Source organism: Carettochelys insculpta, chromosome 11 (genome assembly GCF_033958435.1).
Source record: "Carettochelys insculpta isolate YL-2023 chromosome 11, ASM3395843v1, whole genome shotgun sequence".
NCBI classification, from domain to species: Eukaryota; Metazoa; Chordata; order Testudines; family Carettochelyidae; genus Carettochelys; species Carettochelys insculpta.
In genome coordinates this window covers 47,981,052-48,002,829 of record NC_134147.1, presented here as the reverse complement: position 1 = coordinate 48,002,829, position 21,778 = coordinate 47,981,052, and positions in this window count along the sequence as shown.

Below are 21,778 nucleotides of genomic sequence, written 5' to 3'. Positions count from 1 at the left end.
GGGACCAGCAATGCTGGAAACTGCTTACAGGCGGCTTTCCTTGCTGCTCCCATTGGCTGGAATCACAATGCCCAGGAGTGGTGAAGAGCATGAAGCCAGGTGAACACCCCCCACTCCTCATTCCCAGACCTAACACCTGCATCCCTTTCATGTCCCCCCTCACCCAGAAGCACTGTCCTCAGACCCCTCCTGCATCTTCCCTTCCACTCAGACACCTAACCCTCAGCCCCCTGCTACATCAGGACCCCACACCTGCAGCCTGCTCCTGCATCCAGTCTCCTGCCCAGACCCAACACCCCAGCCCCCTCACACGCCCCCTCCTGCCTAGACACTCTTTTCCTAACCCCTTTCTGCACCCAAACTCCTAGCCTGACCCCCACTTCCAGCCAGCTCCTGCACTCTACCTCCCAGCCAGACCCCCACCTGCACCCTACCTCCTACACAGATCTCATATCCCTCTTTTTCGCTCCCATGCTCCCCTTCTGCCCAAACCCACCAACCTCTGCCCACTCCTGCAGCCTACCTCCTGGCCAGACCCCCATCCCTTCCACCCAAACCTCATGTCACCAGCCCACTCTTGCACCTCACCCTACCCATCACCTTCACCTCCTCCCTTTCGCTGCTCAACCCCACCTCCTGCCCAGCCCCTGCACCTCATCCCAGTCCTGCTCCCCAGCAGCTCCCTCTAGACATTGAACCCCTCATTTTTTGCCTCACCCCAGAGCCTAGGGGTCCCACAAAATGTATTATCCTGGGTCCCCAGAAGACTTAATCGGGCTTGAGGGAAGCTCTGAACATTGGTCCTCCCTCCCCATCTCCCATGGGGCTGCAGCATGAGGGGAGTGAGGTGGTTCAGTTGGGGGCCGCATCAGTGAGGATTTTTTTTGGTTCCCCACTTCTGCCATAAATAAAGACAATGCTGAAATCTTTTAGTTTGGACATAAATGAATACTTTATTTAAAACGAAGTTCAGAAAACTTACATTATATATGCAATAAGATCTAAACACATGCCTCCCTATGCTATAGCTGTATATTTATGGTTTTATGCTCCAGTAGCCTAATATGAATAATTTAGTATTTAAGGTATTTAGAGATAAGTGAATGCATTTTATTATCATGGGTGGTTGGCTGTTGGGCTGCAGAAAGGTTTACATTGAGCGGGGTGGACCAGAGGCCAACAAGTTTGAGAACCACTGGTCTAGGGGTTAGGTTACATGAGAAGAGTTTACTTTAGTCATTGGTATAGGAATTGCACCTTTAGCTCAAGCAATATAGATCATCTTTTTGACAATAAAGATCCTGGACTGCAATACCACTGATAGCCCATGTTGGGTGACATTGCAGTGTAACATGGTCAACAGCGACCTGGTCCAAGATGAGGCCATTTTTTGTCTATTCAGAACTAAGTAGTTGCTTATTCCCATTGGTGGATTTCCCCCTTTCTTTTTAATGGCACTCAGATAATAGTTGGGGGACCAGAGGGGTTTTCCTTCATATTGGTTCTCCCCTACCTGGTAGTCTTTCCTCCTCCTTTTTTCCCCTGGTCCTGATTGTGATCATTTCCAGAACCCCACATCTTGCTTAGGTGATAATTCTCTGCTTCTTAGTCGAGCTGTAGCCAGAGGGAGGGCCTATCAGGAAGACCAGAGATTTATAAAGCTTGCTAGAAAGCAACCAGGGAGCTTGTGAACAGGGTGATTGCTAAAAGGAGGGAGTTCTGAGATGGGAGTTCAGAGAGATAGTTGAGAGGGAGCTAGTTACTTTTGACAGAAATGAGCAGAGTTTACGTATCAGCCTCTTTGATCTATGCACTGTGTTCAGTGTCTGCAAACATTTTCTGCCGCACATCCAAAACAAGACTGTCTGGATCCTGACAGATAACACCATGATGATGATGATCATCATCAACCACCACAGGCTCAGTGCCCATTGGTGTATGATACCTCCCTCCCTATTTCCTTCCATCTTTCCCTGTCCAGTGTGGAGTGGCTTAGTTTCTGTAGACTAGCTCTGCACCAATCTACTATATCACCTACCCATTCTCTGTGGGGTCTGCCTCTCCTGTTCAAACCATCCATTATGCCAAATACCAGGGTCTTGACTTTTCGTTCATCATTCATTCTGCAGAAAGGATCGAATAGCTTTAACTTCTGTTGTATAACCTTCTGTAATAGGTTCTCTTTTGGCTGTATCTTTCTATATAATTCCTCGTTGGTGACCTTCTGCATCCATCCTACCTCAAGATTCTTTTATAACAACTCCTCTCGAATGCCAACATCCTTCTTTTTGAATCTTTTGTTATCACCCATGTCTCACATCTGTACAACGTGCTGCTGAATACGTTTTCAAGACGCTCAGCTTCATTCCTAAGCTAATTGCTTTATTTTTCTAGATCTTATCCACCACCTTCAAACTTGCTCTTGGTTTTGCTATACTATTCGCTATTTCCTTCTTACGAAGATCATACGTCATGTTGCTCTCCAGATACATGAAATTTTCTATGTTCTCTAGTTGATTCCCATCTACACTGATCTTCCTTCCTATTTCCTTATCTCCAAATACCATTGTTTTCATTTGTTGATGTTCATAATGAGTCCCTTCACTTCCTTTCCTCATTTAGTGCTTGCACCGTTCTCACTAGCTTCTCTTCATCTTCCTTGATGATAATTATATCATCCACGACCCTCAAGTTGTTAATTCTCATCCTGTGCACCAATATCCCTTCTACCTCTTCCTTGATGTTGTTCATCACTCTCTCTAGGTGCATGATGAAGATAATTGGAGATCGGATCTCCTTGTCTCATACCTCTACTAATTCTAAACCAACTTTCCAACTCTCAAAGTTCTATATCAATTGTCAGGGAGGGGCCCAGTCACAATCCCTTTGCGAAGAGGCCCTAGAGCTTTGGAACTGGTGTATCGCTCACAACATTATCCTCACAGCATCATAACTGCTGAGCCTGAGCAACACACTCACAGATGCTCTAAGTCACCACTTCTCCTTGGACAACAGTGAATCAAATTGCCACACAAGAAAATTCCAAATGCAGCCAGTACTGCCTGAAAGCAGGCAAGGGGCACAAGTTTCTAGGGGATGCCTTTCTCCTCTCCTAGAGTATTCACCTTCTGTATGCTTTCCCACGTATTCCTCTAATCGTCAAGGTGCTCAGGAAAATCCAGACAGATGGAGCATGAACCTTCCTCATTACTCCAGCATAGCCAGGCAGATCTGATTTCCTCTACCTCCTTACCAGCTTCCCAGCTGTTCAGACCTGCTTTCCCAGAACAAAGATTCCATGATTCACCCCAGACTGCACACCCCTACATCTGATGGCCTGGTTTCTCTGTGAATCCAAGAACTCGCATGCCACTATTCTCAGCAAGTGAGGGATGGACTCTTACAGAGCAGACAAGAAACAGATCAGAAAACTTACCTTTCAAAGTGGAAGCGATTCTTATCCGATAGTTCTGAAAGGGGCATACAACCCACAGAAGCCCTGCTTCATATGATCCTCAACTACATCCTTTACCTAAATGTGGGTCATCTATCACTGTCCTCACTTCAGAGCCACCTTTCGGTGGATTGCATCCACCTGTAGAAGGCTCCTTGGTATTCACTCACCAAAGAGACTCTGGAAAGGCCTACAAAACATTGTGCCACCTCGCAGGCCTGTACCACCAGCTTGGGACTTGGAACTGGTCCTTCACACACTCATGGGGCCACCTTTTGAGTCAATGGCTACATGCTCTTTGGCCATGCTAACAATGAAAATACTGTTTCTAGTAGCTATAACATCAGTTCCAAGAGTGAGCGAGACAGCAGCCCTGACCATCTCTCCACCATATGCAACTTTCCACAAGAACAAAGTGGTACTACAACTACATCCTGCATTCCTACCAAAAGTGTGCTCTCAATTCCATATTAATAAACCGATAATTCTACCTGCCTTCTACCCTAAACTGCATGCTTCGAATGTGGAGGCCAAAGTACACATCCTGGACATCAGAAGGTCCATATGCTTCTACATAGATAAAACACAATTGTTCAGAAAATCACAGAGATTATTCTTATCCAGTGCAGAAAGATCAAAGGGATTCCCTCTGTCAGCCCAATGTATATTGAGACTCATATCTGTGCATAGTGCCCTGCTATTCGATCCAAAACAAACCATTACCATTGTTTCTGAGGGCACACTCCAAAAGATCAGTAGCAACATCTACAGGGGAATGCCCTTACAGGACATTCGTCATGCAGCCATGTGGTCCTCTAACCACTCATTCATGGCTCACTATGCATTGCAATCTCAGGCAGACAGAGATAAGGCAGCAGGTCAGACAGTACTTTCCACAGCAGATGCACCGAATCAGAGTCCACCATCCAACTAGGGAGGTACTACTCTACAGTCACGTACCATTGAGCACCCACAGGGACTGCACTTGAAGAAGAAAGAGAACTTACTCACTTTGTGTTGTAACGATGGTTCTTTGGGATGTGTGTGCCCATGGGTGCCCCACATCCTGCTCACCTCCCCTCTACTCTGTGCAATAGACGTAGTTAGGGCATCACTAAAGCCACTGAGGAGAGAGTGGCGCAAATGGTGTGTGCTGGGATGGCGCATGCGTATCCCCACTCAATACTGCTATGGAAAATCTGCATGCTGCGGTGCTGGGCGAGCCCAACACTTACCGTGGAGCACCCACAGAGACACACATTTTGAAGAACGATTGTTACAACACAAAGTGAGTAATTTCTCCTTCTTCTTAGCTCTGACAATTGTTTGCTGTATAACAACAATCTTTCTGGGGGTGCACAATTTTGCACAAGCTCATTTCAAGCACTAGCCCCTCTTCCAAGTGCCAATATACGCACATGCCCATGGTGTGTGTGTAGAAGCTAGTGCACAAAGCGTGATGACGGGGTTGTACTTTCAGAGATGAGTTCTCCCTGTGAGTGCCATCTTTGAGCTGTGCGAGTGCTCTGAGATCCTTGCACAGAAGGTGCTGTTGAAGTGCTTGGCCTTGTTATTACTTCTGCCATTCCATGGCCCAGTCTATTCTCCACATGACCTTTTTCAGGTGCTAAGTGATATATAATTCTGACATTATCCAGTAATGTCACATATTGGATGAGTAATTTACAGCCAGTCTTCCAGGGACAATTTATCTACTTTCTTTTACCTTAAACTGCCCTGTCTGTCCCCTAATCAGTGGGATTACTTAGACAGCACAGTTTTTGGAAATGCTGAGCACTCTCCATTCCTCTGGAAGTCAATAGGTGCTGCTGATGCTCAGTAGTTTTCAAATCAAACCCTTGGCACCTCTCTCAGTGGGAAATCAGGAGCTTGTGTCTAGGGTCTATCTCGGGGCTGCCTCTGTGCTGCCTAGGACCCTGAAGCAGCTGAAAAGAGGCATTTGGTGCTAAAAGGACGTACAGCTGAGCAGGGAAATGGAGAGACCCTGCACAGTGGGATCTCCACTTCCTTCATCCTACAGAGCTCCCTGCCCAGCTCAGGCCTGGGGTATGGCTGCTGGCTCTGCACATTCTGAAGATCCATTGGAGCCAGTACCAGGAAGAAGGGCTGTAGCAGTTTCAGCCTTGGTGCTAGGGAGTCCAGCCTGCTTGGGCTTGAAGGCTCCCAGTGCTGTTATGTAGGTGCTGCTTCAATGCTCAATACTCAGTCCCTAGGCAAACACCAAAGTGGGCCTTTCCCTCTCTTCTTTCAGAATGTGCTGAGCTGACACAACCTATCTGATAGCAGCCTGAGGCTCCACTCTGCCTTGTGTAAGCCGGGGAGTGGTCCTGTTGTTGTGGGGAACTTTCCTGTCCTCTGTACTACCCTGGTGAAGTGGACCAGCAAAAGAATTTGAGTCCTCACTCCCATTTCCTTTACCCACTGGCCTCCCTGACCCCGAGGGCTCCCCTTCTACCTCCCTGAGTAGCAGAGCCTTGAAATCCCAGCAAGGGTGGGCCCAGGTTTCCAGGGGCTGAACCCCAATCCTTGTAGTCACTTAGGGCAGGGGGTAGGGTATCCCCACTCCAGGGTGCTCTCTCTTTGCACCGGACGCTCTCCTGAGCTGCGGATCACAACATACAGTTCACAGCAAATACAATTTATTAAACAACAACTGATTACAAAGAAAAGAATAAGGGAAAATGAGAAAGGTTAAAAGAGAACAGGTAGCCCTGCTCTGTGGCACAGGGACATCACAACCAGCAGTCTGCTGAGCGTAAGCACAGTTCACAGTCTGTTCCTCGTAAGTCCCAGGGCTCTCTCTCTGGCCCTGGCTGTGCTGGGGTGGCGGGGCTGCGGGTTGAACATGCTTGCTCAGGCAGGGGCTGAACAACTTCAGGCTCTAAGGGTGCTGCTGCACTAACTACCATGTTTGCGTCAGAGGGGCAATGGTAATGAAGCAACTCAAAGCAAGCTGATGAGGCGCTGGCATGCATATTCAGCACCTTGTTAGCATAATGGTGGCCATGCAAACAGTGTTTGCTTTTCAGATTGACACGGAAGATGGGGGCGGCTTCGAAATCAATGCCCCCCTTCGAAATTCCTTATTCCATTCTCATTCTGCAGGAGTAAGGGAATGTCAAGTCAGGGCGCTTATTTCAAAGCTGCCCCCATCTTCATTGTCAATCTGAAAATCAAAATTTGTTTGCGCAGCTGTCGTTATGCTAATGATGTACTGAATATGCATGTCTGTGCCTCATTAACTAGCTTGGAATTGCCTCATTACCATGGCCTTTCCAATGGGACCATGGTAGTGTAGCAGCATCCTAAGTGGCAGGGCCCTTCTCCCAGTTGGAGTTATAATCCCTCTCTAAGGCTACGTCTACACGTGCAGCCAACATCGAAATAGCTTATTTCGATGTTGCGACATTGAAATAGTCTATTTCGATGAATAACGTCTACACGTCCTCCAGGGCCGGCAACATCGATGTTCAACTTCGACGTTGCTCAGCCCAACATCGAAATAGGCTCAGCGAGGGAACGTCTACACGTCAAAGTAGCACACATCGAAATAGGGATGCCAGACACAGCTGCAGACAGGGTCACAGGGCAGACTCAACAGCAAGCCGCTCCCTTAAAGGGCCCCTCCCAGACACAGTTGCACTAAACAACACAAGATACACAGAGCTGACAACTGGTTGCAGACCCTGTGCCTGCAGCATAGATCCCCAGCTGCCGCAGAAGCAGCCAGAAGCCCTGGGCTAAGGGCTGCTGCCCACGGTGACCATAGAGCCCCGCAGGGGCTGGAGAGAGAGCATCTCTCAACCCCCCAGCTGATGGCCGCCATGGAGGACCCAGCAATTTCGATGTTGCGGGACGCAGATTGTCTACACGGTCCCTACTTCGACGTTGAACGTCGAAGTAGGGCGCTATTCCTATCTCCTCATGAGGTTAGCGACTTCGACGTCTCGCCGCCTAACGTCGAAGTTAACTTCGAAATAGCGCCCGACGCGTGTAGACACGATGGGTGCTATTTCGAAGTTAGTGCCGCTACTTCGAAGTAGCGTGCACGTGTAGACACAGCTTAAGTCTGACCAGCCAGGCCTCCTGGCTATAGTGTTTCCCAGCCCACAGCCTCTCCCTCTCTTTTGCTGCTCGCAGCTGCTCAACACACACAGGTGCAGGCTATATTGCTTTGCCAGCCTCCAGCTCCTTGCACTGCTTCTCTGACCCCTCTGGTTCTCTGGTCACTGGAGGTCTGCTTCTTCGCACAGGATAGGAGCTCTTTGGGCTGCATGGTCCTCTGGCTCCGTCCCTGCAGGCCTGCCTCTCAGCACAGCTGCACTCCTTGGGCTCTGTGTGTCTCTGGCTCCGTCCCTGCAGGCCTGCCTCTCAGCACAGCTGCACTCCTTGGGCTCTGTGTGTCTCTGGCTCCGTCCCTGCAGGCCTGCCTCTCAGCACAGCTGCACTCCTTGGGCTCTGTGTGTCTCTGGCTCTGTCACTGCAGGCCTGCCTCCCAGCACAGCTGCGCTCCTTGCTGCTCTTCTTAGCTCTCTCCTCTTCTCCGAGAGACCCAGCCAAAATTCCAGCTCATACAGAGGATGGGACCTGGCCCCCTAATTCTCTCATTGGCATGTTCAACCTGTCCATCTGGTTGACCTGGAATGTTGGCCTCTTTCCATTGTCCCTGGGGACTGTCCGACTCAGAGCCCTGGTTTCTCATGGACCCTTTCCCTTTTAATACTGAGAGCTAGCCAACCAAACTCCCCCACTGAGTTTTAGTAAGGGGCCAACAGTTCCCTTACATTTGCAATAAGATGCCACTAAATGTTTCATATTAGCTGCAGCCAAGACACCTTGTAAACGTTTTCTGTGCTTAGTCAGCTTTAAAAATTCACTGCATGTGAGGAAGCAAGTGAAATATCACATTGTGCTTTCTGCAGCATCGTGGGCACCAGTCGAGAGAAACATGTTTGCTGCATGTCTCCTCTAAACTACCACTGTGTGGCAGGCCTGGCCGCGCGCCTCACCATCTCACTCCATGCTGCTCTCTTTAGCAGCTTCATGGACGCGAGCTGCACAGACGTGATGCTTCCCAGGCAAAGTGCAGGGAGCCCCAGGCCTCTGCCACATCAGCTCTGAGGACTGATACCGCACTAGTCGAGTCTCTTTCCATTACTGGCCACCTGGTCTGGCACACTACAAATGGAGCCACCAATAGGTGTATGTAACAAAGCAGAGATTACAGCATCTTCCAACTTCACACCAGCCTCTGTACTCTGGGACTGCCGAGGCCATTAAGAGAGGGTGACATTCTTTCCTGTACATAGGGTCAGGCCTATGACATAAACTTTCTGCTGCTTCTGTGCACTGGGATAAATTTTGCCCTAAGCGATTGCTACTTTTTTGGTTCCACTGCTGCATCTGATCCCAGACTCGGTGGCTCACCCAGCAATACATGTACTGGGATATCTCCACTGGTGGACTTGAATGCTGCAGTCTAACTGGCTGGGTTAGTGGTTAGCGTTGCACCACTCAAAGCAACATAAACAGCAAAACCAAAATACAGTAATTTAAACAGGTACCACAACAATGAAGAAGTAACTTTGTATTTGGTTTTAATAACAGAAAATCTATACAGGGCCATCAGTATGTGATACCAAAGAAGCGTCGGATACTTGCGGCATACCTGCGAGTTGTTCAAGGAGCACTAGCGTCCTGCAGAGCATAGTGTGAGAAACGCTGCTCTAACCTGTTCTTAAAAACCTTCAGTGATAGGGATTCCACTGCCTCCCTGGGAAACTTACACCAGTGCTTGACTGTCCTTCGATTTAGAATGTGGTTTCTAATATCCAAACTAAATCTCCCCGGCTGCAGCTCCTTTTCTCAGGGGCTGACATTCAAAGGCGCTGATCATCTAGAACTCCAGGCGTGGTTGACTGGGAATACTGGATACTCAGCACCTCTGAAAATCAGGCCCAGGGGTTCTCAGTGCGGGTACCTGAAGACTGCTCACCCGAGGTTAGTGGACGCTCCTGCAAGTGGGGTTGAGCCTTGGGAGGTATTTCATGGTTTCAGACAGAAGATATTCAAGGGGACGGAATTTTGCAGTGCAGTTACTGAGACAGATTGCTTTTCTTTAGCACAGCAAAACCCAGTCACTGCTGGGCGAGACTGCTGTAGGACCGTATTCAACCTGCACACGCGTGAGAACATTCACCTTTTCTCAGTCTCACCCAAACAATGACATCATTAATACAAATAAAACCAAGGAGCTCACCTTAATGCCAGCTGGTTTGTTTGCACTGTACTGAGTTAGAACTCTCAGCTACTTTGCTCCACTGATGCAGACTAGGTATCTGCAGCAATAGTTTAATCAGTCTTTGTAGGAGACAGAAAACAAGTACACCTCTAATTAGCAGCAGAGAGCAAGGCTGATTCTTCACTCACACCCTGTTTTTACACTGGTTCCCCCACCCATTGGTTTCTGTGAAGTTACATTTGCTTTGTACCAGAGCGGAGTAGCAGGTGGACTGCCTGCCTGCCTGATATACAGATTATGCCTTGGAAACAAGCACAGAAATGTAAAGCAGAAGCAGGTCTATGGGAAAGGAAATGGAAAGAAGAATAATTACCCTGCTTTAACCTAATGTTGTAAATCTATATTGCCCATTATAATCTCGAGTGTCCTGCTTAGTGAAGTATGCAATCGGTAGTGCTGGTTCTTGCACCAGCACTGTATCTAATATAATGGACTGCCTCAACATCCATCATCATAATTACCGTGTCATAATTTGCTGCCCTTCTTGCCTCTGCTGCAAAGAGATAGAAGAGGTCTTTAAAGGACTCAGGAATTTTCACCAAAAATTTCTCAGGGTGTTTTATGTGAAAAGGAATTTGTATTTCTGCCCTATTTGTTTTATATGTTTGGCCTGACATAAGGGAGTATATTTTATTGGGAGTACATAAATGTACTGTGAACACCTTGAAAAATGTCTGTTTCCACTAAGATCTAGTTTTGTGAGGCTGTACAGCATCAGAAATCAGCATGCACTTCCTAGTAAAGCTACCCTGGAAAAGGAAGCCTCCCCCCAGAACCCCTGATCCAGACATTTCTATACTCTGAGGAACTTCTGGTCTGTAGCCAAATTTGCAGCACAGTCATGGTTAATTCATAGTGGTTTAAATGGTGGTCCCTTTTCCTCATTTTTCCTTTTGACATGCAGTGAACTGAAAGCAATCCTAGCAGGGCTGGCGTTTAGTCAGGGCTAGAGGAAGGCATATGCATTTCATGCCTAGGCCCCCCAGCTTCTGTGATTAGAGCAGAATCTCAGCTTTCATTTGAAAAATAAAATACATTTCTGCCCCTCATTGTGGTGGAGCGAAGTTTAGAGATGTGACCTCAGTGAAATAAATGTAGGAATATTAAGGTTGTCAGCATTCAACTCACACAGAACTGGAAGTCCTTGCCCCGCCCCATCCCACCCCTCCTCTGGGGACCTGTCCCTGCCCTGCCTCTTCTCCAAATGCCCATCTCCCTCTTCCCACTGTCGCTCATGCTCCCCATGTTCACTTAGTCATTGTCACTGGGCTGGCTCAGGGGGTTGGGGTGTGAGGGGGTGAAGGCTCCAGCTGGGGGTGAGAGCAGGAATTTGGTATTTGGGGTTCAGGAGGGGGCTCCAAGTTGGGGGGGGGAGCTGATGTGTTCAGAGTAGGGGAGGGGCTCTGAGCTGAGCCGGTGCATCTCAGCTGAGAAGTGAGGCTCTGGGGTGGAGCTGGGGACAAAGGGCTTGGGGTGTAGGATGATGGTCTGGGATGAGTCCAGGGGTTTGGAGGGTGGGGGTAGGATCAGATGAGGAAAAGAGGTTGGAGTGCAGGGGTGAGTGTGTGCTAAGTAGCGTAGGCTCCCGGCAGCACTTAACTCATGAAGCTCGCAGAAGCAATGACATATCCCTGCTTTGACTCCTGTGCAGAAGGGTGGCCAGATGGCTACGTGAGCTGCCCCATTCACAGGCATTTCCCCATAGATCCTCTTGGCCATGGTTTCTGGCCAATGGGAGCTATGGAGCTGGCTTTCGGGGTGGGGCACCATGCAGAGGCTCCAGACTGCCCCCATGCACAGGAGCTGGTGTGGCGGTGGGTGCAGGGGGGAATGCTGCAGAGCAGTGTCAGGCGGGGAGCCTGCCTTTTCCTGCTGCCCTGCTGAGAGACTCTCAATGGCCCCAGTCAGCTGTGTTGATTAGAGCTGCCAAGGTCCCTTTGTGACTGGGCGTCCCAGTCTCAAATCCAAACACCTGACAACTAAGTGACATCTGCAGAGTGAACCAAGCCATGGCCGGGAGGGGGGCAAACTGCCTTGATGGGGTGTTAATGCCAAGACCCACTAGTTTGGCTGGCATCTCCAGCCTCACAGGGGAGCCCTGGCACAATCTCTCCCCACAACAGTGGGGGTGTCATGGTGCAGTGCTGGGGAATGCTGGATTGTTATGGCTCTCAGGCTTCACACTACTTGTGGTTGATGCTTCTGTCTGGTGGGTGTCCAGCTGGTCTTACTCAGAATTCTTGTCAATGGCCTCAGACCATCTTTGTATGCAATACATTGGATCGTTTCCCCTTGTTATTAAATTCTAACATAGGGGACTGTTACAGGGCAATATTGCAGTGCTCTCCAATAGGCTGGGTGATCTCATTGTTAAATGGGCATAGGACTGGATTTCTTGGCGCTATAGTTATTCTGTCTGAAGGGCTACAGATTTTGCTTCTCTTGGTATTATTCTGCTGAACAAACACAGGATCCTAGGCACAGCCAAAGCTGAATGGCAAATACTTTCCTCGGATCACCTCTCTGTTAAAATGAGTTAATTTAAAATAAATAATGAGAGGATGGGAGGAAAGTCCCCATTTGCCACCTCACATACTAGTCACCATTCTGCAGTAGTCCTAGGGTAAATGTTCAGTCTTACCTACTGAGGATCTGGTTGCTCATGTTTCTAATTTGAGGAGAGAGCAGCAAATGGATGAGGAATAAGCAGGGATCAGATAAACTGTCTAATATGGTATCATGGCACCTGTAGTCTTGGAAGTGCAATATATACTACTTGCCAGTTAATAATTTTGGCATGGTATTTTTCGAAGTACCTGTTGGATTACTGAGATGCTAAGGTTCTCCTGAGTCATAGATGCCTGGGCGTGCAAAGCATGTTTAAAATACCACCAGATAGACAGCATTTTATGCACAGTTTGCACAGGAAGAAATGCTTGCACAAAGTCAGAGTGTACATGATTCAATATCAGCACCTTTACCTTCCACAAGGGGCACGAGTGTATTTTGACGTTATTGCAAAGGTATAGTTCCTAACAAGTGGTATTCCTGGCTCTCATCGGTTTGCATTTCTGAAGTACTGTGACCATAAAAGCAAAGCATTGTTCAGGAAGCTATGACTGCTCTAGAAATAATCGTTTATGTAGGTGTTCTGAGCACTAAACCAAGGAGCTATTTGTGGGACGTTAACTTCAGGACACAGGAGAGTAAATTCATCAGACAACATACCATAGATCCTGGAAAAATCAAGACGTGCTTTTCAGGGAATCTACGTTTTTATATCCACTACCTTACTGGGGAAAATCCGCATAAAAAGTTTCATTGCCCAAGAAAATAATTCAGTCACTGAAAGGTGATAGAAAGGTCTCTTAGTAAATATACAATAGTGTATACTATTAAATGCAAAACCAAGGCCCCAATTCTGTCAATGGATCAAGCTGCATAGACTGAGCATTTGGGGCAGGGTCTAAGCTGAGCTGATTCCACAAGATCATACAGGTGTTTTTTTTTTAATTTATGGTCAAATGAATCTTTTTGATGTGTGTATCTGAAATAAACTTGTGTTCATGTTGAATAGTAACAGAGAGATAGCCATGCTAGTTTATATACTATCAAAACAAAAAAGCAGTCCAGTAGCACTTTAAAGATTAACATAATAATTTATTAGGTGATGAGCTTTCATGGGATGGACCCACTTCTTCAGATCATAGTCATACCAGAACAGACTCAATATTTAAGTCACAGAGAACCAAAAATAGTAATCAAGGTTGACAAATCAGAAAAATATTATCAAGGTGAGCAAATCAGAGAATAGAGGGGCAGAAGAGTACAGGGGAGTCAAGAATTAGATTAAGCCAAGTATGCAAAAGAGCCCCTATAATGACCTAAAAAACTCCCATCCCAGTTCAAACCACGTGTTAATGTGTAGAATTTGACTATAAGAGAGAGTTCAGCAGCTTCTCTTTCCAAAGTGTTGTGAAAATTCCTCTTCAGTAAGACGCAAACTTTCAGGTCATTAACAGAATGGCCCACTCCATTAAAGTGGTGGCTGACTGGTTCGTGGATCAGGAGTGTTTTTATGTGTTTTATGCCCATTAATTCTTTGTCTAAGAGAGTTTGATGTCTGTCCAATATACAAAGCACCTGGGCATTAGTGGCACATGATGGCATATATGATGTTAGTTGAGGAACATGAGAATGTGCCCGTGATTCTGTGAATAACCTGGTTAGGTCCAGTGATGGTATCTCCAGAATAGGTATGTGGACAAAGTTGGCAACGGGCTTTGTTGCGAGGAACTTGTTTTCATGATGAGTGAATACCAGAAAGACCAGAATGAGTTTGTATTCTGTTTAAAGGGACACATGAAACTTGAGCATTTGCCAATTAAAACTAAAATTAAAATAGTTGGCAGTACTACAGTGGTCCCTGAGACTACCTGACAACTTCAGTGATTTTTAAAAAGACCCTTCTTCCTAGTTTTGTAAACATTGTTGTCTCCCATGCAACAGAGGGCATCATCTGAAAATACCTTTGCATATACTTCACTGTCCAGACATAAGTAATCCCATGTGAGAACTAGAATCTCCCAGTGGATCTGCCCAAGTGAAGGCAGGATTTTATCCAAGTATTAGGCATGTGCAGGATAGGGGGAAGTCTGACTATGGGGGGAAATAGTTGTCCATTGTCAAATTCTGTTCCCAGAACAAAGTAAACATCTTACAAAACAGAGAGAAATGGTTTTGTCTTTTAATCTGTCATTTATAGCTCCCTGGGTGTTCTGATAGCAGCAGGAAAAACAAAAGATGGGCTGCTAGAAATGTGGTATTCCAGCTGATAGTCTTCCTTTAATGAGAAAAGCCTTGACGGAAATCTGAGCTCAGAAAAGTCTCTCAGCACAGGCTTGGGGAGATTTCCCAGTGTGGAAGCACATACAATGGTCTCAACAATGGATTCAAATGTTGAGCTCAGCCGCAGTTCACATTGTCTAAATTTTTGAACATCTGAATATTGAAAGCTCTTTAAAATCACCTCATATTATCCTATTACTGGAACAAATCTTACAGTAAATTGGATAAAAAAATAGGGGCCGTCTAAAATATGCCTTCCCCATCCATTTTCAGCTCCAGTATTATGTAAAGATGACAGTTATCAGGTATGTAGAAGAGCAGCTATATTAAATGTTAAATAACCTTTAACAGCACCAAATATTTAATCATAAAAATTAAATTGACGGTGGTGTGGTTCACACAGTATCCCCTGGAAAACCTGACAGCATCATTTCTCATATATATTGATAAGCACAAGACGTCCATAAAATTGTAGGCTCTGTAGCCTTCTATTTATGAGAGACTATCTAAAACTCATTCATTGCAGGTAATATCAGTAAGTCAATTCAGCTTAGGTTGATAGCTCATAACTTTTCAGACTGTTGTATTTACTGAGCCATAGACCATCCTTTCTTTGAGTGTTCTTGAGAAAATGACTTGTACTGTAAGACTATTTCTTCTCAAAGTATAATCAAGTGCTTTAAAATGAACTCCATAACTGCAAATTCCAAACAGCTTAGACCTTGATAATATAAAAAGTATTGCTTCAAAAATGCTTTGAAAGTTGCACAGACTAGTGGCACTACTTTTTCGATTTTAGTAACCCACCCAGAAAACCTGTCAATGGACATCTGGTGCTAGATATCTAGATCTGCTTGGCAGAAACCTGTGAAACAGAGAATACAGACTCAGAATGCACAAGTACCTAGCTGCAAATCACCAACTTTGGGTGGAAGTTCTGAGCTGCAGGGATGTTGGCAATTCCAAACCAAAGTTTAACAGGAAATGCTGCCCTTGGTTGTGTGGATGGCACTCCATTTGGCCATATTCAGCCTTGATGTCAATGAATACATTCCACTGACTCTGATGGAGTGGTATGCACCTTGCACCTCTGCATGCTAATTGCTGAACTTTGCCCATTGATCCCAGTGACAACCACAGGTGAGACTCTCCCATTGTAGAGTCTGCTGCTTCTCCCATCAAAGTCAATGCCAAAACTTCCATTCATTTCAGCAGTGAACAGTCAAGACGTTTAGGAGAGGAACTCTTCGTTTACCTCAGGTGTCCTGGCTGAACTCCAGCAATGGATGCAGTAAAACTTCATAGGTATCTTAAGTGACAGTTGTTTTCTAGGTAAGAGGGGTCGGTCTGAAGCCCATCAAGTCACCTGAAAGATTCTTGTTGGCATCAACGTCTTGTGGATCAAGTCTTATTTCTGTAAATGTAAGTCATTATTTAGGACCACCCTTTCCAAGTGCAGTCACAGCTACTTTGAGCCAATGTCCAAAACACAAATGGACTCTGAACAAAACCAGGCCCAGTGAGGTAGCATTTCCTCTCCACTGTTTGTCCTGTCATGTGCTTCCTGCATTGTTTGGTATTGTATGGGAGCAGGAGGCAAACTCTCAGGAGCAAAGTCTTATTTAGTGTGTGCTAGGAGTGGCTGAGTTTGCTCTGAACTCATTTCCATCCACATATTATTCTGCAAATAGCTGCCTGGAAGGGCTTAAGAATTGCAGTGCCAAACTCTTTCACTGGTTTTAAACCAGTTATTTTCCTGCCTGGTGGCTCGTGCATTTAGGTGGCAGCAGTTGTTCCTGATGCAAATATTTTCCCTAGAAAGGAGGTTGAACTGTAAAACTGAAGCTCAATGCCCCAAAACTGAGGTGGGGGGGGGGGTGGGGATGATGTAGTGGGGTGGAGTGGCCACCCACTGACCTGGAGGCAGAAGAACCCTCTGGGAGCCATTTTTGGCAGAACTTAACCCCTCCCAGTCACCTGACTGGAAGCCAGGAGGCAGGGCTAGAACTATAAAAGCCCAGCCTGAGGGCTCAGTCTGTCTCCAGAGGCCTGGCCAGTTCTCCCTACTTGGGAGGCTGAGGACCAGCTGGGACTGCTGGACCAGCAAGTGGCCAAGGACTGGCCTGGGCCCCAGCTGGCTCTGGAACCCCTGAGAGACTGGCCTGACCCAGAGGAGCAGCCTTAACCCTGCCCCGGCCTGCACCCCGAGTCTGGCTGAAACCATGAGACTTGCAAGTGGCTTCAGACTGGGCTGGAGCTCCCAGACCCCAGCTGATCCCAGGTCACCTGGAACCCCTGAGAGACCAGCCTGACCCGGAAGAGTGGCCTCAACCCCGGCCCCAGTCTGCACCCCAAGTCTGGCTGCAACTGCGAGACCTGCAAGTGGCCACAGACTGGTCTGGACACCCCAGACTCCAACTGATCCCAAATAACCTGGAACCCCCAAGAGGCTGACCTGAGACCCGGGTATGCGCTGGGAGGAGAATGGACGTGGCGCAGGGAATAGTGAGGGCTGGTAAAAGTGCTCAGGGTAGTGTGTTGCAGTATAGATCCCCACTGACCCATGTGGCAGACTGCTGTGCTGCTGACAGCACCCTGGGCTGGGACGCAATGGATTGGGTAGGCCTGCGTCCCCACTGCCACCCACCTACTGGGTGGTAGTCTCCCCACTCTCTGCTAACGCAGACGAGTGGCCTACGCCTCTTCTGAACAAGGAGACTGTTTGCTATGGGCTACCGGGTTATACCTGCAAGCATTTCTTTGCTGCCCCACCCTAAACCAGCGCCTGGGTGACCTGAACTTATAAACTGCTGACTGTGTTTGGTTGCCATCCCGCCCTGAACCAGGGCTGGGGCTCTCTGAGTGGTTTGGTTACCAACCCACCCTGAACCAGGGCTGGAGCTCACTGAACTGCTAGACTGTGTTTATTTGCACTAACAGTATCTGTCTGCTGCCAGCCCTGACCTAAGGCTAGGACCCCAGACCTGGGTTTATTTTCCCTGTCACCCACCTGAAGCAAGGCCTGGCCTTGAAATGTTGTCTCTTGCCTGCCTGAAGCAAGGCAAGGTTCAGTGGGCTATTGACTAGAGGGATTGTTTTAGCTCCAGTGATAGTGGTGCTGGAATGGCTTCCCACTGGCCCGGAGGTGGCGGAAACAATCTGGGAAGCCAAACCAGCTACAGGGGGGAATAGAAAGTGGCTTAAAATCCACAGCCAGCCATAGCTCCAGACTTTGAGTTTGAGCCTTCTCTTCAGCCTCCTTGAGAATTTGTGACAATGGGGAAAATGAAAACAATATTTCCTTTTGGGTGGAATCAACATTGTTCGTTGTCCATCTGAGCCCATGTGGTTCCTCACCAAAGTTGTGATTCTGGGCTCTGGAACAGACTTTCAAAGGAGGCTGTAGAATCATTGGGGATTTTTAAGAACAGGTGAGAAAGCCTCTGTGAGGGATACTCCATGGTTACTTGGTCCAGCCTCAGAGCAGGGTGTGGGCTGGACAAGAGAACTTCTCATACGATTCTGCAATGTGTGACAAAATGTGAAAATACTGAAATGTTTTGTGCAACACAAATTTCAGAGGAATATTTATTTGTAACCAGTATCATTTTAATGCCCCATTAGTGCAGGTGTAAATGATGACACAATCATAGCATCATAGAAGATTAGGGATGGAAGAGACCTCTGGGGATCATCTAGTCCAACCTCCTGTTCAAAGTAGGACCATCCCCACATAAATCTTTCCAGCCAGGGCTTTGTCAATTCTTGCTTTTAAAACCTCTAAGGAGAGAGAGTCCATTACCTCCAGAGGCAGCCCCATTCCAGTGCTTCACCACCTTCTGAGTGACGTAGTTTTTCCTAGACCTCCCCCACTGCAAGTGGAGACCATTGCTCCTTGTTCTGCCATCCGTCATCACTTAGAACAGCCTAGCTCCATGCTCTTTGGAGTCCTTCTTCAGGAAGTTGAAGGCTGCTATCAGATCTCCCCTCACTCATTTGCAAACTAAATAAGCCCAAATCTCTCAGCCTGCCCTTGTAGGTTATGGGCTCTAGCCCCCTAATAATTTTGGCTGCCCTCCCCTGGACTGTCTCCAATTTTCCACATCCCTTCTGTAGCGGGGGTTCCAAACTGTATGCAGTATTCCAGATGTGGCCTCACCACTGCAGGCTCCAGGGGAATAATCACTTCTCTCAATCTGCTGACAGTGCTCATATTAATGCAGCCCAATATTCTATTAGCCTTCTTGGCAATGAGGACACAGCGCTGACTCATCTCCAGCTCACTGTCTATTGTAATTCCCAGGTTCTTTTCTGCAGAACTTCCTCTTAGACTGTTGGTTCCCAACCTGTATCAGTGTTGGGATTCTTCTGTCCTAAGCTCAGGACTCTGCACTCGTCCTTGTTGAATTTCATCAAATTTCCTCTGGCCCAATCCACTAATTTGTCTAAGTCACTCTGGATGCTGTCCCTACCCTAGTAGTAGGCATCCTTCAGTCTGCATAGACTATGGATTGCGCCCTTTATAGTTTCAGTTGAGGACTTCATTTACAGCGTCTACTGTGACTATGAAGACCCACACGAGAGTGACCGTCCTTGCTGCATCTCTTGCAGATGTGATGGGTGTCTGGCAAGTCCTTATTGTGCTTTCTGTGCGCTTGCTTCTCCTCTGCTAGCTGTCTGATCCTCATCTCGCCCTTCTGAAGGCCCTTGTGTAACCCCTGCCTCCATCTGCTGCGGTCGTCTGCTAGTTCTTCCCAGTTGTCCAGCTCGATGTCTACCTCTCTGAGGTCTCTCTTGCAGACATCTTTGTAGCGCAACTGGGGGCGTCCGGGAGGTCTTTTGCCAGAGGCTAGCTCACCATACAGGATGTCTTTTGGAATCCTTCCATCACTCATCCTGTGGATGTGGCCAAGCCAGCGGAGCCGACGCTGCCTGAGGAGGGTGTGCATGGCTGGGATTCCAGCTTGCTCGAGGATGGCTGTGTTGGTCACTCTGTCCTTCCATGATATTCCAAGGATGCGCCTGAGGCAGCGCAAGTGGAAGACGTTCAGCCTCTTTTCCTGGCGGGCATACAGGGTCCAAGTCTTGATGCCATAAAGGAGGGTGCTGAGGATGCAGGCTCTGTAGACTCGCATTTTGGTGTGAGTGTACAGCTTGTTGTTATTCCACACTCTCTTGCTGAGTCTGGACAGAGTTGTGGCTGCTTTTTCGATCCTCCTATTTAGCTCAGTGTCCAACGACAGGGTGTCAGTGATGGTGGACCCAAGGTAAATGAACTCGTGGACGACCTCTAACGTATAGTTGTCAGCCCATCAATCACTCCCGCTGGGTTAGTGCCATTCACAAAATTGCTGAGGGTGCAAACTAACCCATCATCCAGATCATTAATGAAGACGTTGAGAAAAACCAGCCCCAGGATTGACCCTTCTCCAAATACATGGAAGTCTTTGCTATTCACAGAGTGGTAGGAATTGTCACCCAGAGATACTGCCAGGAATGGACTCCGGATGTCACTCACAGCTGCCCTTGAATCTGCTGCTGCTGCTTGTCTATGCTGGATGTGGCAGTGCAGCATAAAAATCAGCTGACAGCTTTTCTGCCTCATACTAGCATTTTATATTTCAAAAGAATCTGTCTTTAAGATAATAGGTGCTGTTAACAGTAGGTGGGGTGATGTGATTGTTGTGTGGGCTCGTTTATGTTGGCAGAATGGAATTTAACCAGGACCGGTTTCATGGTCCTGGTTACGTGAAAAGGGCTATGGGGTGTCTCAAGACCATAGATGACCAGGGATTTTGGCTTTATATCTGACCTGCACATAAAATGCCTTAGCACTACACTGAGGCATCTGCACAGCACTGACTGTGAGGGAAGATTGTCTTCTGGTAAGCTGAGCCGCCAGCTCCAGTGCCTGGGTTTTCCCTGGGGGTCTCCCTCCTGAGTGCTAACTATGTCCTTCCTTGCATATGGTATCTGAGCTGAAAGCACCATGCAGACCAGAGATGGGCAGCTCAGGCTGGGGAATGGGATGCATGAGTGGTCTCCTTCATCTCCGTGGGCCACAAAATTGAAATCGGCCGTGTGCACTAACTATGACCCCAGGAAAAGATAAAATACATTAATACGTGACATGCTGAATATTTCAAAACAAGTAGAAATGCTTTAACCATTCGTGTGTTCATCAACTGTCATCAACTTCTAATAAGAAGAAGAAACATTCAAACTTTATTTATAATATCAAATACCTGCCTGGTCTCTTTCATCTCCTCTCCCACACATGTCCTTCTCTCACTCCTCCTGCTCTCTCATGGCATTTCCAGAGTGCCATGAATCAGCTGACTCACGGTGTTCAAGCTCCGGAAGTCAGGGGAAAGTCCGGGAATGGGGAACAAACCCGGCAGCTGATAGTGCTCCAAAAGTGCCGGGAGAGAAGAGGAGGAGGAGGTAAGTATGGATCCCCCAGTGCATAGGAGCAGTGGGGGAAGGGAGCAGAGAGGAACTGAATAGATTGCACATGGAACACTGATGGGCTTCAGGCTGCCTAATACTGATGTAGCCACTTCTGAGGTGAGCTGTTGGATTTCGAACAGACCAAGACATTGAAATGGATTGCACTGCGGAATCCAGGGACCCTGTTCTACAGCTGAGCTTGGTCTTTTCCTGTGACCCAACTTGTTGATGCTTTTGTAGCATTCCATGTTCCTTAAGACAATAGGATTAATTTTTCAGTGCTAGTTACAGCTCTTAGCATATGCAGTATGTGGGAGACAGGCAATAAATAACTGAAGGAAGCCAACAGAACGGTGGCTTCCCCTGAGGACTTTTTTGAGAGAAATGAATTCCGTTAAGCTCTGCTTTGTGGAGTGGAAATTTAAAATGGAGAGGCAAAACCTGAGCTCTCAGAAACAAAGATGTGAAAAGGCCTTCTCAGAAAGAGAGGCTTTTATATGATGTCCAGTGACTGGGGCAGCCAAACCCCCTGGACTTTCTGTTTTAAAGGCAAACAAGGCTTTTTTTTTTTTTTTAAATTAATTATGTGCATTCCAGATCCCAAGTCCGGGATCAGATCCCACAATTCTCTGGGAATCCTTTCCTAGTCATCTATTCTACCAGAGTCAGTGGGATGGCTGCCTGACAACCAAGTGAGTAAGGAC